A 16,100-nucleotide genomic window follows, 5' to 3' on the forward strand; every position below is an offset into this window, starting at 1 on the left:
TCTCACCCGGGAGCCGGGCACCCCATGATGCATCACCGTCGTAGTCAGAGGCAGATGACTTCCCCCTGTGTGTCCTTGTGGGGGACAAAGACGAGGTGGTGACCCCGGAAGACGTCGTCCCAGACTTGGGGGTGCCTGGGGGGAACTTTAGAACTGCACAGATGCAGGATCTCACCTTGAAATTTGCATTTGACAATGTGTCTCTAATCAATGGGGTTGCTCCGGAGTCGGGGGCTGACACCAGGTTCCCATATTTTGCACTTAATGGGGAGCTTCTTTATAGGCTAACTAATCCAAAAGGGCAATTAGTAAAGCAGTTGCTACGGCCTGGACCCTATATGCGTATTTTTTGGGCCTGGCTCATTCTCACATCTTGGGTGGGCAGTTAGGGGTAGATAAGACTCGGGAGCGGGTCCTACAAAAGGTTCTACTGGCCTGGATGGCACCAGGAGATTGTGAACTACTGCTGGTCATGTCCCACCTGTCAGCTAACGGCTCCCGTGTCCCATTTCCGGAGCCCCCTAGTCCCGTTACCTCTCATAGAGGTCCCATTTGACTGGATCGCCATGGACCTTGTTGGGCCCCTGGTGAAGTCCGCCGGGGGCCACCAATACATTCTAGTTATATTGGACTATGCTACGCGATATCCGGAAGCGGTACCATTAAGAAATTCCTCCACTAGAAGTATAGCCAGAGAGCTGGTACATATTTTCTCCCGGACAGGTCTGCCAAGGGAGATCCTGACGGACCAGGGAACTCCGTTTATATCGAAGGTGATGAGAGAATTGTGTAAGGCCCTCCAAATTACACAACTCCGAATGGCTGTATACCACCCGCAGAAGGACAGACTGGTAGAACGGTTCAACAAGACCTTAAAGTCGATGTTAAGGAAAGTTGTGGAGAAAGATTGGCGAATCTGGGATGGCCTGCTGCCGTACCTGCTGTTCTCCATTAGGTAAGTTCCTCAGAGCTCTACAGGGTTCTCGCAGTTTAAACTGCTATACGGATGACACCGTCGGGGACTTCTAAACATAGCAAGGGAGACCTGGGAGGCAGAGGTTACACCCCACCGGAGTGTCATCGACCATGTGGCCCAAATGCAGGACCGGATCAAAAGGGTAATGCCAATCGTGAAGGAGAGCCTTCTACAGGCACAAGAAGCCCAGGCGAGGGTCTACAGTGGGGCCGCAAGGCTGAGACAGTTCAGCCCTGGAGATCGGGTGTTGGTACCCACAGTCGAGAGTAAGGTCCTGGCTAAGTGGCAAGGCGTATGAAGTAGTTGAGAAGCTGAGTGAAGTCAACTACAAGGTCCTCCAGCCGGGTAGAAGGAAGCCGTACCAGATCTACCACATCAACTTAGTGAAGCCGTGGCGAGACAGGGAACCAGTGGATGCTTCATCCCTAGGGGCAAATCCTGAAGCCAGGGTCGAGGATGTTACAGTGGCAGAGACACTGTCACCGGCCCAGAAACAACAGTGCCGAGAACTCTTGCAGAAAAACTGAGACCTGTTCTCAGAATTGCCCGGATGTACGCAAGTTATGAAGCATGAGATCCTGACGGAACCGCACGTACGGGTGAACCAAGGGCTGTATTGAATTCCCGAAGCCCGCCATGCGATGATCTCGAAGGAGGTGAGGAGAATGTTGAGCCTCGGCCTTAAATCGAGGAATCTAAGAGCGGCTGGTCCAGCCAGATTGTTCTTGTGCCTAAGCCGGACGGAGAATGGCGGTTCTGTAACAATTTCAGGAAACTAAACGACATGTCCAAGTTTGACGCTTACTCTATGCCCCGGTTCGATGAGCTTATTGAGAGGCTGGGGCCTGCCAGGTACATCACTACCCTGGACCTAACAAAAGGGTACTGCCAGATTTGCCTGGCCCCAGGGGCCAATGAGAAAACTGCCTTCTCTACATCCGACGGGTTTTTCAATACACTAAGATGCCATTCGGGCTACAGGGAGCGTCAGCTACCTTCTAGAGGGCCATGGACCGGATTCTGGGCTCACATAAAAAATATTCTGCTGCTTACTTGGACGACTTCGTGATTTTCAGCCCAGATTGGGGAATCCACCTGCAGAAGGTCCAGGCAGTACTGAATGCATTGAGAAACGCTGAGTTTACCATAAACCCAAGAAAATGCGCCATAGGAAAGGAAGGGCGAAATACTTGGGCTACGTGGTTGGAAGGGGGCGAAATAAAACTGCAAATGAGCAAGGTGAAGGCAATCCAGAATTGCCCGCTATGGGCCTTCAAGGAACAGGTATAGGCCTTTCTGGGTATCTTGAGGTATTATCGGCGGTTTATCTCGAATTTTGCCACAATAGCGGCACCCCTAACAGACTTACTTAGCGATACGAAGGCGACGATGGCTAAGTGGTCTTCTGAGGCAGAGATAGCGTTCCAGGAGCTGAAACACGCCCTTTGTAACCAGCCGGTCTTGATAGCACCTGACTTCCGGAAAGAGTTTGTGCTCCAGACGGACGCCTCAGACGTCTGCATAGGAGCCGTCTTATCGCAGGAGGTAAATGGGGAGGAACACCCCATTCTGTACCTGAGCAGAAAACTCTTGGCCTGCGAAAAAAGGAGTGCCTGGCTGTCAAGTGGGCGGTTGATACCCTTAGGTACTACCTATTAGGCTGCAAATTCAGACTTGTCTCAGACCATGTCCCCCTGAGATCTATGAGGGAATGGATGGGAAAACACCCGGGTGACCAAGTGGTTCTTGGCCCTCCAGGACTTCAGTTTTTTGGTAGAGCACAGGCCTGGGAAACTGCATGCGAATGCCGATGCCCTGTCCAGACTTCCCTGTCTAGTGAGGGAAGGTGCCAAAACCCCTGGCTTTGGGCAGAGGGGGTGGGGAGTATGTGACAAAGTCACGGGTAGTGTGTCAGAAGGGAGGCATCTTAGCCTCAGTGATGTGAAAACATGCGAGTTCTCCTGCACATTCGGTACCTAGAGAGTTAATAGAACCACATTTACAAGGGAATGTTTTCAGTGGATAACGAAGTGCAGGGAGGGACATTATCCACCATCCCTCCAATCGGGGTAGTGTCTGGGCTTTAAACAGCCAAGCCTGACACTCAGGTGTGTTTAGTGCCTGGGGAAATTTTGCTCCAGGAAGGAGCTAACACGGGGTGTGCTGAACCTGTGCGTGGCTAACTGTGTGTGTGTGGCCAGACCTTGGCCGAGATACAGACTGTGCTGCGAGTTTTGTATTTTGTTTTGTCTCTTTAGCCGAATATATATTATATATTGCATAATAGCCCAGGTAGAACAATGTTCAATACATATTCAAAATTATTTGTGCAAAAAAGCAGTAGTAGCTTGAATATATATATTATACATACATGTAACTATATATATATATATTGCACATATACTTGAATTATGTAACATTTGAGATTAAGTCCAATAACAATTATGCAATACAATTCTATCTTATGTCTTCATGGTAGTAGAGAATAATATCTTGCTATGAGAGCATGCACTCATGTCTCCACCTAGTGGTGTCAAGAGGAACAACAGTTGTAAGACAAACCTTTTGCAAATATGTTAGGATGGCAGAAATAATAATTAATAATAATTTTTATTTATATAGCACCAAAATATTCCGCAGCACTTTACAATTAAGCGGGAACATGTACAGACAAATTCAATACAAGGCAAGACAGTTTAAACAGTTACATTAGGAGTGAGGTCCCTGCTCGGAAACTTACAATCTACAAGGAAATGGGAGGACACAATAGGTGAAAAGTACTTGTTGTTATTTCAGGTCTGGCAATTATAATAAATAGAGATTTTCATAGAAAGCTGCATGATTCGGTCATTAGCCCGTATGTTTAAATGCAATAATCAAGTATCGAGTAGAGTTATCGTGTGCATGGAGGGTGTGGAGACAGATGAATAGTAGGGAGCAGATTCTGAATAATACTTTGAAGGAGGGAACAAGGGAAAGTAAGTTTACTGAGTAGTTGAGATGGTAGGCTTGTTTAAAGAGATGGGTTTTTAAAGCACACTTGAAGAGGTGGGGGCTAGGGATCAGTCGGATCGTCTGGGGTAGTGCATTCCAGAGAACTGGCGCAGCACGAGCGAAGTCTTGGAGATGGAGATGCGAGGTTCAGATTATGGGGGATGTTAGGCTTAGGTCATTTGTAGAACGGAGGGCACATGTAGGGCGATAGAGATGAGAGAGGAGATATAAGGCGGTGCAGAACTGTGGAGAGCTTTGTGGGTGAGAGTGATGAGTTTATATTGGACCCTGTAGCTAATGGATAACCAGTGTAATGACTGGCACAAAGTGGAGGCATCGGTGAAGCGGCTGAAAAGAAATACGACCCTGGCTGCCATATTCAGGACGGATTGGAGAGGAGAAAGTTTGGCAAGAGGGAGACCGATCAGACAGAAGAGAGTTGCAGTGGTCCAGATGAGAGTGAATAAGAGCGACAGTAAGAGTTTTAGCAGTTTCAAAAAGTGAGAAAAAGTCGGATTCTGGAGATGTTTTTAAGATGCAGGTGACAAGAGCGAGTGAGTGATCGGATATAGGGAATAAAGGAAAGTTTAGTGTCGAATATGACCCCAAGACAGCGAGCATGCTGCTTGGGAGTTATGGTTGAACCCTCCAAGGTAATTTCAATGTTAGGTAGAGTTAGGTTAGTATAGGGGAGAAACACAAGAAGTTCAGTTTTGGAGAGATTCAGTTTAAGATAGAGGGAGGACATGATGTTAGAGACAGCAGACAATCCCTGGTATTTTGTAATAGGGTAGGGGTGATGTCAGGGGAAGAAGTGTATAATTGGGTGTCGTCAGCATAGAGATGATACTGGAACCCAAATCTGCTGATTGTTTGTCCAATAGGGGCAGTGTATAGAGAGAAGAGGAGGGGGCCCAGGACTGAGCCCTGCGGAACTCCGATAGTACGGGGACGAGGAGAGGAAGAATCCAAGTTATCTGTAAACAGAAAGATTGTGAGGGAATATTTAGCTAACATAAATGAGTTCAAGTCTCCAGGTCCAGATGAATTACACCCCAGAGTACTGAAGGAGATCGTAGAAGAAATTTTAGAACCACTCTCCATAATCTTTGAAAATTCTTGGAGAACAGGAGAAGTCCCAGAAGACTGGAGAAGAGCAAATGTTGTTCCTATCTTCAAAAAGGGGAAGAAGGTGGACCCAGGGAACTATAGGCCGGTGAGTCTGACTTCTATACCAGGAAAGATCTTTGAACAAATTATTAAACAACATGTATGTAAGTACATGGATAAGAATGAAGTGATTAACCAGAGTCAGCATGGGTTTGTAACTAACAAGTCATGTCAGACTAACTTAATTTCCTTCTATGACAGAATCACTGACTGGGTGGATCAGGGAAATGCTGTAGATATAGTATATCTTGACTTCAGCAAAGCATTTGACAAAGTATCTCACACCATCCTTATTGAAAAAATGACCAAGTATGCAATGGACCAGGCAACTGTTAGGTGGATTCATAACTGGCTTAGTGATCGGACTCAAAGGGTGGTTGTAAATGGCTTCACATCCAGCTGGATGAATGTCTCAAGTGGGGTACCACAGGGCTCTGTCCTGGGACCTGTATTGTTCAACATCTTCATCAATGATTTAGATGAAGGAATTGAGGGTAAACTGATTAAATTTGCTGATGACACAAAGCTAGGAGGGATAGCTAATACTAGAAAAGAGAGAGAGAGGATTCAAAAAGACCTAAATAAACTGGAGCAGTGGGCAGCAACCAACAGAATGGTTTTTAACAGGGAAAAATGCAAAGTACTACATCTGGGCAATAAAAATGAAAAAAGCATATACAGAATGGGAGGAATAGAGCTAAGCAACAGTACATGTGAAAAAGACTTAGGTATACTAATAGATCATAGACTGAACATGAGTCAACAGTGTGATGCAGCAGCAAAAAAGGCAAATACAATTCTGTGATGTATTAACAGAAGCATACAGTCTAGATCACGTGAAGTCATTATCGGTCTTTACTCCTCTTTGGTCAGACCTCATCTGGAATACAGTTTTGGGCACCACATTTTAAAAAAGACAGACAAACTGGAACAAGTTCAGAGAAGAGCGACCAGAATGGTGACTGGTCTGCAAACCATGTCCTATGAGGAACGGTTGCAGGATTTGGGAATGTTTAGCTTGCAAAAAAGAAGACTGAGAGGAGACTTAATAGCTGTCTACAAATATGTCAAGGGCTGTCACATTGTAGAAGGATCATCTTTATTCTCATTTTCACAAGGAAAGACTAGAAGCAATGGGATGAAACTGAATGGGAGGAGACACAGATTAGATATTAGAAAAAACTTTTTGACAGTTAGGGTGATCAATGAGTGGAACAGGCTGCCAAGAGAGGTGGTGAGTTCCCCTTCAATGGACGTCTTCAAACAGAGGCTGGACAGACATCTGTCTGAGATGATTTAGTGAATCCTGCTTTGAGCAGGCGGTTGGACCAGATGACCCAGGAGGTCCCTTCCAACTCTACCATTCTATGATTCTAAGATGAGCCGGCAAAAGATACAGTGAAGGAGCAGTCAGAGAGATAGGAGGAGAACCAGGAGAGAACGGTTTCCTTGAGGCCTACAAAGCGGAGCAGAGTGAGGAGGTGCTGGTGATCCACAGTGTCAAATGCGGCAGAGAGATCCAGGAGAATCAGTAGGGAGCAGTGACCTTTGGATTTAGCTGTTAGTAGATCATTAGAGACTTTAGTGAGGGTAGTTTCAGTGGAGTGTAAAGAGCGGAAACCAGATTGTAGAGGGTTGAGAAGAGTGTTATCTGAGAGATAGCGGATTAGACCAAGCATTCCAGGAGTTTAGAGATGAAAGGAAGATTAGAGAGGTCTGTAGTTAGCAGTGCAGTTCTGGTCCAGGGATGGCTTTTTAAGTAAAGGTGTTATGATGCCATGTTTAAATGAGGAGGGAAAGATACCTGAAGAAAGAGAGGGGTTAAATATTTTAGTCAGGTGAGTGGTGACCACTGGTGAGAGAGACTGCAGGAGATGTGAGGGAATTGGGTCACTGTTGTAGGCCCAGAAGAAGTGAGGAGCTGGGTAACTTCTTCTGTAACAGGCTCAAAAATGGCTAGTGAGCTTGAAGTGCGGCAGGGAAGGGCATCCAGGCACTGGGGAGATTGGGCTAAGATTTCCTGATGGATGCGGATGATTTTTTTCTAGGAAATAAGTGGCCAGATCCTCACCGCTGAGGTTGGTGATGGGGGCCTGTGTTTTAGGGCTCAGGAGGGAGTTTAAGGTTTCAAAAAGTCGTTTTGGATTGTTGGATAGTGAAGTAATGAGGGTGGTGAAGTAGGATTGTTTGGCCAGATGAAGGGCTGAGTTATAGGTTTTGAGCATAAGCTTACAGTGGATGAAATCCTCTGCTAAAAGAGATTTTCTCCACTGACTCTCTGCACACCTTGAGCAACGCTGAAGAAAATGTGTTTGCATTGTGTGCCAGGGCTGCCGTTGTCTGTGTAGGGTCTTTCTGCTTGTAGAAGGTGCCGATTCATCTAGGGCACTCTTCAGTGTATTATTGTAGTGTAACAATGCTAAGTGTGGACATGAGAGGAAGGAGATGGGGCTAAAGATGTGTGGAGATTGTCCATAAGCTGCTGGGTATTAATGGTACATGTATTCCTAGAAGTATGATAAGTGGGGGTGTCTCGGGTGAGGAGACAATTCTTGACAGAGAAGGAAAGAAGGTTGTGGACCGAGAGCGGGAGTGGGGAGTTAGTAAAGTCATGCAGCGAGCAGAGACGGAAGAAAATCAGGTCCAGAGTATTTCCGTCTTCATGCGTAGGAGAATTAGTAAACTGTGAGAGGCTGAATGAGGAGGTTAGAGAAAGTAGATGAGAGGCAGATTGGGAGAGGGGATCATCGATGGGGATGTTAAAGTCTCCCATGATGAGGGTGGGGATGTCACAGGATAGAAACTGAGGAAGCCAGGTGGCAAAGTCATCCAGGACCTGGCGGTAGGAGCCTGAAGGGTGACACACAACCGCCACTTGCATGGAGAAGGGTTTAAAGAATCTGACAGTGTGTACTTCAAGAGGAAGGAAACATAAGTGAGGGAACCGGGGGAGGGGGGGGGGGGGTGACCTGGAAAGAACATTGTGATGAAAGGAGTAAACGAACACCTCTACCTGTCTGTTCTCAGGTCTGGCGGTATGTGAAAATTTCAGCCCACCAAACGAGAGAGCAGCAGCAGCGGTGTCTGACTGCTGGATCCAGGTTTCTGTAATAGCCAGAAGCTTAAGGGGATAAGAGAGGAAAAAATTGTGACTGTAAGTTAGTTTGTTACAAACAGACAGTTCCAGAGAGCACAATGGAAAGCGATAGGAGAGGGCATGCACTGAATGTTAATAAGATTATCAGGGTTTCTACAACCCCTGGCAAAAATTATGCAATCACCGGTTTCGGAGGATGTTCATTCAGTTGTTTAATGTTGTTGAAAAAAAGCAGATCACAGACATGACACAAAACTAAAGTCATTTCAAATGGCAACTTTAGGGCTTTAAGAAACACTAAAAGAAATCAAGATAAAAAATGTGGTACTCAGTAAGGGTCATTTTTTTCAGACCAAGCAGAGGGAAAAAAATTATGGAATCACTCAATTCTGAGGAAAAAATTATGGAATCACCCTGTAAATTTTCATTTCCAAAACTAACACCTGCATCAAATTAGATCTGCTCGTTAGTCTGCATCTAAAAAGGAGTGATCACACCTTAGAGAGCTGTTGCACCAAGTGGACTGACATGAATCATGGCTCAAACACAAGAGATGTCAATTGAAACAAAGGATAGGATTATCAAACTCTTAAAAGAAGGTAAATCATCACGCAATGTTGCAAAAGATGTTGGTTGTTCACAGTTAGCTGTGTCTAAAATCTGGACCAAATACAAACAACATGGGAAGGTTGTTAAAGGCAAACATACTGGTAGACCAAGGAAGACCTCAAAGCGTCAAGACCGGAAACTTAAAGCAATAGGTCTCCAAAACAGGAAATGCACAACAAAACAAATGAGGAACGAATGGGAGGAAACTGGAGTCAATGTCTGTGACCGAACTGTAAGAAACCGCTTAAAGGAAATGGGATTTACATACAGAAAAGCTAAACATAAGCCATCATTAACACCTAAACAGAAAAAAACAAGGTTACAATGGGCTAAGGAAAAGCAATCGTAGACTGTGGATGACTGGATGAAAGTCATATTCAGTGATGAATCGCAAATCTGCATTGGGCAAGGTGATGATGCTGGAACTTTTGTTTGGTGCCGTTCCAATGAGATTTATAAAGATGACTGCATGAAGAAAACATGCAAATTTCCACAGTCATTGATGATATGGGGTTGCAGGTCAGGTAAAGGCACTGGGGAGATGGCTGTCATTACATCTTCAATAAATGCCTAAGTTTACATTGATATTTTGGACAGTTTTCTTATCCCATCAATTGAAAGGATGTTTGGGGAGGATGACCTCATTTTTCAAGATGATAGTGCATCCTGCCATAGAGCAAAAACTGTGAAAACATTCCTTGAAAGAAGACACATAAGGTCAATGTCATGGCCTGCAAATAGTCCGGATCTCAATAAAATTGGAAATCTTTGGTGGAAGTTGAAGAAAATGGTCCATGACAAGGCTCCAACCTGCAACAGCAATCAGAGAAAGTTGGAGCCAGATTGACGAAGAGTACTGTTTGTCACTCATTAAGTCCATGCCTTAGAGACTGCAAGCTGTTATTAAAGCCAGAGGTGGTGCAACAAAATACTAGTGATGTATTGGATTGTTCTTTTGTGTTTGTTTTTCATGATTCCATAATTTTTTCCTCAGAATTGAGCGATTCCATAATTTTTTCCCTCCGCTTGGTCTGAAAAAAATTACCCTTACTGAGTACCACATTTTTAATCTTGATTTCTTTTAGTATTTCTTAAAGCCCTAAAGTTGCCATTTGAAATGACTTTAGTTTTGCGCCATGTCTGTGATCAGCTTTTTTTCAACAACATTAAACAACTGAATGAATATCCTCCGAGCCCGGTGATTCCATAATTTTTGCCAGGGGTTGTATATGCAGCTGGAGTAGAGTAATGTATGGTAGTGGAGGAAGGCCCAGGGTTGGGGGAGATGTCGCCTGCGTCTAGTAAAAGGAGAAAAAAGAGCAGGTGGTGCAATGATATGTATGAACATTTTGAGTGCTGTATGGAGTTAGTGGATGGTTTGGAATGGGTGGAAAATGTCAGTAGAGCCTCAGAGTTATACATGGGAGAGAGGAGAAGGGAGGGGTGGATATGGAGAGAGTGCACAGAATGAGTTAAAGGGCGGGCGAGTTGTGAGAAAACAGCAGTTAAAACAAATAAGCAGAGTGATATGACCAATACATGATGCAATACAACTGACCAAGAAACATGTTTGTATGAATGTCTTATGCACCTTACCTGTCTCCTGCCCTGTCTAACTGCCATTGTATAACTGCACGTGTGCTATCCCTAGCCAGAGCTGAATATGTATGAAATGAAATGTATGCTAGAATCAAGCACCAGTTGGCCACACTGAGTAATTAGCCAATTAGCACAAGGCCATAGTAGGCATTACTACGCAGGATAAACAAACCAACGTACAACAGAGGGCCATAGAATAGTGAAATAGATAGCTTTGAACACTTTAAAACAGAAACAAAAAAACAAACAGGAGCAATGAATTAAATACCATGTAAAAAATCTTGCTAGATAATGACTCTGTTCACACTTAGCACAAAAACAAATGGATGAATTAAATACCTGTGTGAAGGAGAGGAGAGAAGAGTATCAGCTTCATGCCATTGTATAACTGCACTTTAAACTATTGCACGTGTGACCCCGCACGTGTGCCATCCCTAGCCAGAGCTGAATATACTGTATATGAGATGTGCAAGTTACACCAAAGGGTATAGTTATATTAAGTTCACTTAAATAGTGAGGTAAGTTAGTGGTGTCAAATGACCCATGCCAAACACTTTAAGCAGCAGGAGTGTCTAAGAATATATTACTATCATACACAAGTCATAAAAAAAACACTTCTGACTTGGGGGGGGGGGGGGGAGTCAGTGACATCACCCGAGGAGGAGACAACGTGCAGCCGGAGTCCGGGAGACCGAGACGTAGTGAGGGCAATAGCCTGAGTTTGGAGAGCATAAACCCACATGGTTGCCTAGGTGAGCGGGGACGCCATAGTTCGGAACTTAGCTATATATTCCCTGTATCCTTCCCCTGAGAACGGGCAAAATAGTTCCGGGGAGGGGATGGTACTGCACAAGACTATATGTGGTTTGAGAGAACATAAGATTACTATTCCTTTAAACAATTCTAGACTGTCCATATGATGATGTAATGTGTTTGGAAGCTTCTGATAGTTTTTTTGGCAACATCTGAGTTAATTAGAGACACCTGTGGATGTATTTAAATGCACACCTGAAACACACTGCTTCTTTGTGTAGCATCATGGGAAAGTCTAAAGAAATCAGCCAATATATCAGGAAGAGAATTGTGGACTTGCACAAGTCTGGCTCATCCTTGGGTACAATTTCAAGATATCTGAAGGTGCCTCGTTCATCTGTACAAACAATTATATGCAAGTACAAATAAGATGGGAATGTCCAGCAATCATACCGCTCAGGAAGGAGACGGGTTATGTGTCCCAGAGATGAACGTGCTTTGCTCTGACATGTGCATATCAACCCAAGGACAAAAGCAAAAGACCTTGTGAAGATGATGGCGGAAGCTGGTAAGAATGTGTCAATAACCACAGTGAAACGAGTACTGTATCAACATGGGCTGAAAGGCCACTCTGCCACGAAGAAGCCATTACTCCAAAAGAAACATAAAAAAGCGAGATTAATGTTTGCAAATGCGCACAGGAACAAAGACCTTCATTTTTGGAGACATGTCCTGTGGTCTGATGAAACTAAAATTTTACTTTTTGGGCATAATGACCATCGTTACATTTGGAGGAAAAAGGGAGAAGCTTGGAAGCCTAAGAACACCATCCCAACTGTGAAACACAGGGATGGCAGCATTATGTTGTGGGGTTGTTTTGCTGCAGGAGGGACTGGTGCACTTCACAAAATAGATGGCATCATGAGAAAAGAAGATTATGTGGCAATACTGAAGCAACATCTCAAGACATCAGCCAGGAAGTTAAAGCTTGGGCGGAAATGGGTCTTCCAAATGGACAATCTCCCGAAGCAAACTGCCAAAATGGTAACAAGGTGGCTGAAGGATAACAAAGTCAATGTTTTTGGGTGGCCATCAGTTCTATTGAAAATTTATGAGCAAAGCTGAAAAGGCAGGTGCGAGCAAGACGACCTACAAACCTGGATCAGTTACATCAGTTTTGTCAGGAGGAATGGGCCCAAACTCTGACCAACTATTGTGAGAAGCTTGTGGAAGGATATCCCAAACGTTTGACCCAAGTCATTGAGTTTAAGGGCAATGGTACCAAATACTAATGAAATGTATGTAAACTTTTGACTTTGCAGTAAGTAATAAAAATGCCTTAAACATTCTCTCTCTCTCATTATTCTGGCATTTGGCAAATATTACAAAATCTGGTAATTCTAATTGACCTAAAACGGGAAAGGTTTATTCTGATTTCATGTCAGATATTGAGAAAAACATGCATATGTGTATCTTTATACAGTGTATTATTTATTATAACACCATTTATTCCATGGCGCTTTACATGTGAAAAAGGGGTATACATAGTGAAAACAATTACAATAACCTTGAACAAAACGTGACGGCGACTGGTACAGGAGGAGCGAGGACCCTGCCCACAAGGGTTAGTGTATGTAAACATCTGGTTTCAACTGTATATAGTGGTGTGAAAAAGTGACTGCAGTTCATGAATTATAGATAAACTTGACTGAATTACTGTTGCTAACACTTACACTGGTAGACGTAGTGCTGCTAAGACCGATCTATCACATAGCCACCCCAACAAGTTTCACCACAAGGGCTTCCGCAGGGGGTTGGGGCTATATATGTTTGCTTAATGAATAAGATAGATCGAATTGATCATAAATAAGATAGAGGAAACACGGTCACACTAGTATGCGTTTAATTCATTTACCACATACTCTTTTAAAAAGCATGAAATAAAAGTCATGTTTTAACGCATCCCTAAATTAGGGTTTATTTACCCCCAGGGTAATATGGTAATTGTAATATGGTATCCCTATAGGGGTGTGTACACCTTTTGTCTGATTTGGCTAGGGAAATTGAGCTTAGCTGCCCAAAGATGTGATAAACCATAGTTAATTTATGTTTTATGCAGAATGGGGAGGGGCGGTCCAAATCTTGCACTGGAGCCCATCATACTCTACTCTAGTTACGCCACTGTCTTTAAGTAGAGTAGAGTAGCAGCAGCGGTTCGAGCAGTCAGTATGCTTTTGTCTCATTTTATTCTGCATGCTGGGGGATTTCAAAAGGGGCTTTCCTAGTAGTGTGTACATAAGAGACCTATCAATCACTGGCAGGGAAGATATAGTCAGGGGCAAAGTCATCTCCTTTCCAGCTATTATTCCTGACTGGATCTTTAGGCTGTGTGCCCACGATGTGTTTTTCAAGCGTTTACGCTGCAGAATTTCAGCAGCGGAAACGCTTGTTAAACCTTCCCCCATGGTCTCCAATGCAATTCCGCACTTTCAATGCCCATGGTGCGTATTTTTCCAAAGCGTTTATGCTGCGCTCAAAAATACGCAGCATGTCCATTAATTTTGCGGACACGCAGCGAAATCGCCGCCATTGACTTGCATTAGAACGCGCCACTTCCGCAAGACTGCATCTGTACTTGCGTAATTGGCGCGTTCTAATGTGCGGATGGTACCCAAGTCTGGAGGAGAGGGGACTCTCCTCCAGACCTGGGTACCACAGAATCTGTAAAAAAAAGAATTTAAAATAAAAAGTAAAGTTTATACTCACCTTCCGATGTCCTCCCGGTGTTTTGTCCACAACTTCCGGTCTCTTGCAATGCTCGCGCTGTTGTGAAGGACCTGCCATAACGTCACTGAGTCATGTGACCCATCACATGACTCAATGATGTCACCGCAGGTTCTTCACACCACTGCGAGCATTGCAAGAGACCGGACGCAGAGGAGATAACACCGGGAGGACACCAGAAGGTGAGTATAATCTTTTTTTTTTTTTTTTTTTAACTATTACTTGGTCACACATTATAAATCCATGCTGTTTGCATGGATTTATATTGTGTGACCAACTTGTCAAGCACTTTCCAAGTGATGCTCAAAATCGCTTGGAAAACTGCTTGAAAAAACGCATGCGAAAACGCATGTAAAAAACGCTTCTCTCTGGCAGAAAAAACGTGTGTAAATCTGCATGCGTTTTTTTCTGCCAGAGAGGCAAAAACGCTCTGCATCAAATCTGCTACGTGGGCACATAGCCTTAAAGCTTATTCTCTCTAAAACACTGGAACGTCAGAAAAAAAATATACCTGACTGCAATAGGGCAGCCAGGATCTGATTCATGCCCCCTGGGATTTGGGCAGCATAAATTAGCTAACAGGTTCCCTTTAAAGCATTTATCACTAATCTCTAGTGTTGTGTATAAGCCCCCTAAATTTGTTGCTATTAGTTACCATCTAAATGTGGTTTTTGTCTCTATAATACAAACAAAACATGCCCTATCCACTGAAGGATGAGGCCCTGAATTTAGCAGAGCTCATTCATGCATTCTTCTTTCCATTCATTTCTATGGGAGTTCCAAAAATAAGAGTAAAAAAAGTGATGGCTTTTCTAAATGAAGAGGAAAAGGCTTAATTGTCTCCATGTTTAGGGTGCAGTATGTTTTACTCAAATTTTGCTATATCTATTATTTTAGGAATGCACAAGCTGTGATCTTGACGTGTTTTTACTCTCACATGTAATACCTAAATGTTTCCTATAAATAGTACTAAGAGAAGCGGCGCTATAGTAATAAATAAAACATTTGTGCTATATGTTGTCTGTTCCATTATAGGAAAAGACAAACTAAAGTAACTGTAGTGATGAAACTCACAATGGACTCTGTTCATGGGCTGGACGTCTGTCACTGATCATTTTAACATCAGTCCAGATATTTCAACACGCTGCTCTTTGCAGGATGGAAACCCCAGTCTACCTTCTCACGATGAGCTTTTGTTATGTTTTTGATGTTGCAGATTTTCTGCACCCATTCAGTAAAATAGGTTACTTGCATTTTTTAATAAATATACAGCGTCAAATACTCAAAAACTCATCGTGTGAATGTAGCCTAACCTTACATAGAAATTTAACTTTACATCACATTCAAAGAAACAGTTTAATGTATTAAAGAAGCACTCCTCCAATCAAAATTGTTACCCTCTTGATTGAAATACATTATCATATTATTCAGCACTGTGTATTTACAATTGCTCATTTTACCTTGCTACCCAGATAATTCTTCCTATTTCTACATAGAGCACAGAAAAGAGTGGTCTCTTCCCTTATCATTTATTTCCCTCTTCAACTCCTGACCCAGCTGCTCCTTCCCCTGCCAGGGACTTTTGCAGTGACTTATGACTCATACAGGGAAAATGGTCTCTGTTTCTACATAGAGCTTAGGACTCGCCTGCTCAGTTTTTAATCACATGATGTCATGATTCTTCTGTTTTCCATTAAGTCTAAAGGCCCCATCACACTTAGCGACGCTGCAACGATCCCGACAACGATACGACCTGTCAGGGATCGTTGCTGCGTCGCTATGTGGTCGCTGGTGAGCTGTCAAACAGGCAGGCTCACCAACGATCAGGGGAGCAGCGACATCGTGGAAAGAATCTTTCCACGATGTCCTGCTCCTGGTTACCAGCCTGCTGAAGCAGGAGCAGGCTGGTAACCATGATAAACATCGGGTTACTAGGGGCACACGCGCACCTAGTAACCCGCTGTTTATCATGGTTACCACTCTGCTACGGTGAGCGGGAGGTTACCGCTCACTTTAGCAGGCTCGTAACCATGATAAACAGCGGGTTACTAAGTGCGCGTGTGCCCCTAGTAACCCGATGTTTACCATAGTTACCAGCCTGATCGCTGCTCCCGCTGG

This window comes from Phyllobates terribilis, unplaced genomic scaffold (genome assembly GCF_046119375.1).
Source record: "Phyllobates terribilis strain yellow unplaced genomic scaffold, ASM4611937v1 Scaffold_1__5_contigs__length_1240528914, whole genome shotgun sequence".
Taxonomy (NCBI): Eukaryota; Metazoa; Chordata; class Amphibia; order Anura; family Dendrobatidae; genus Phyllobates; species Phyllobates terribilis.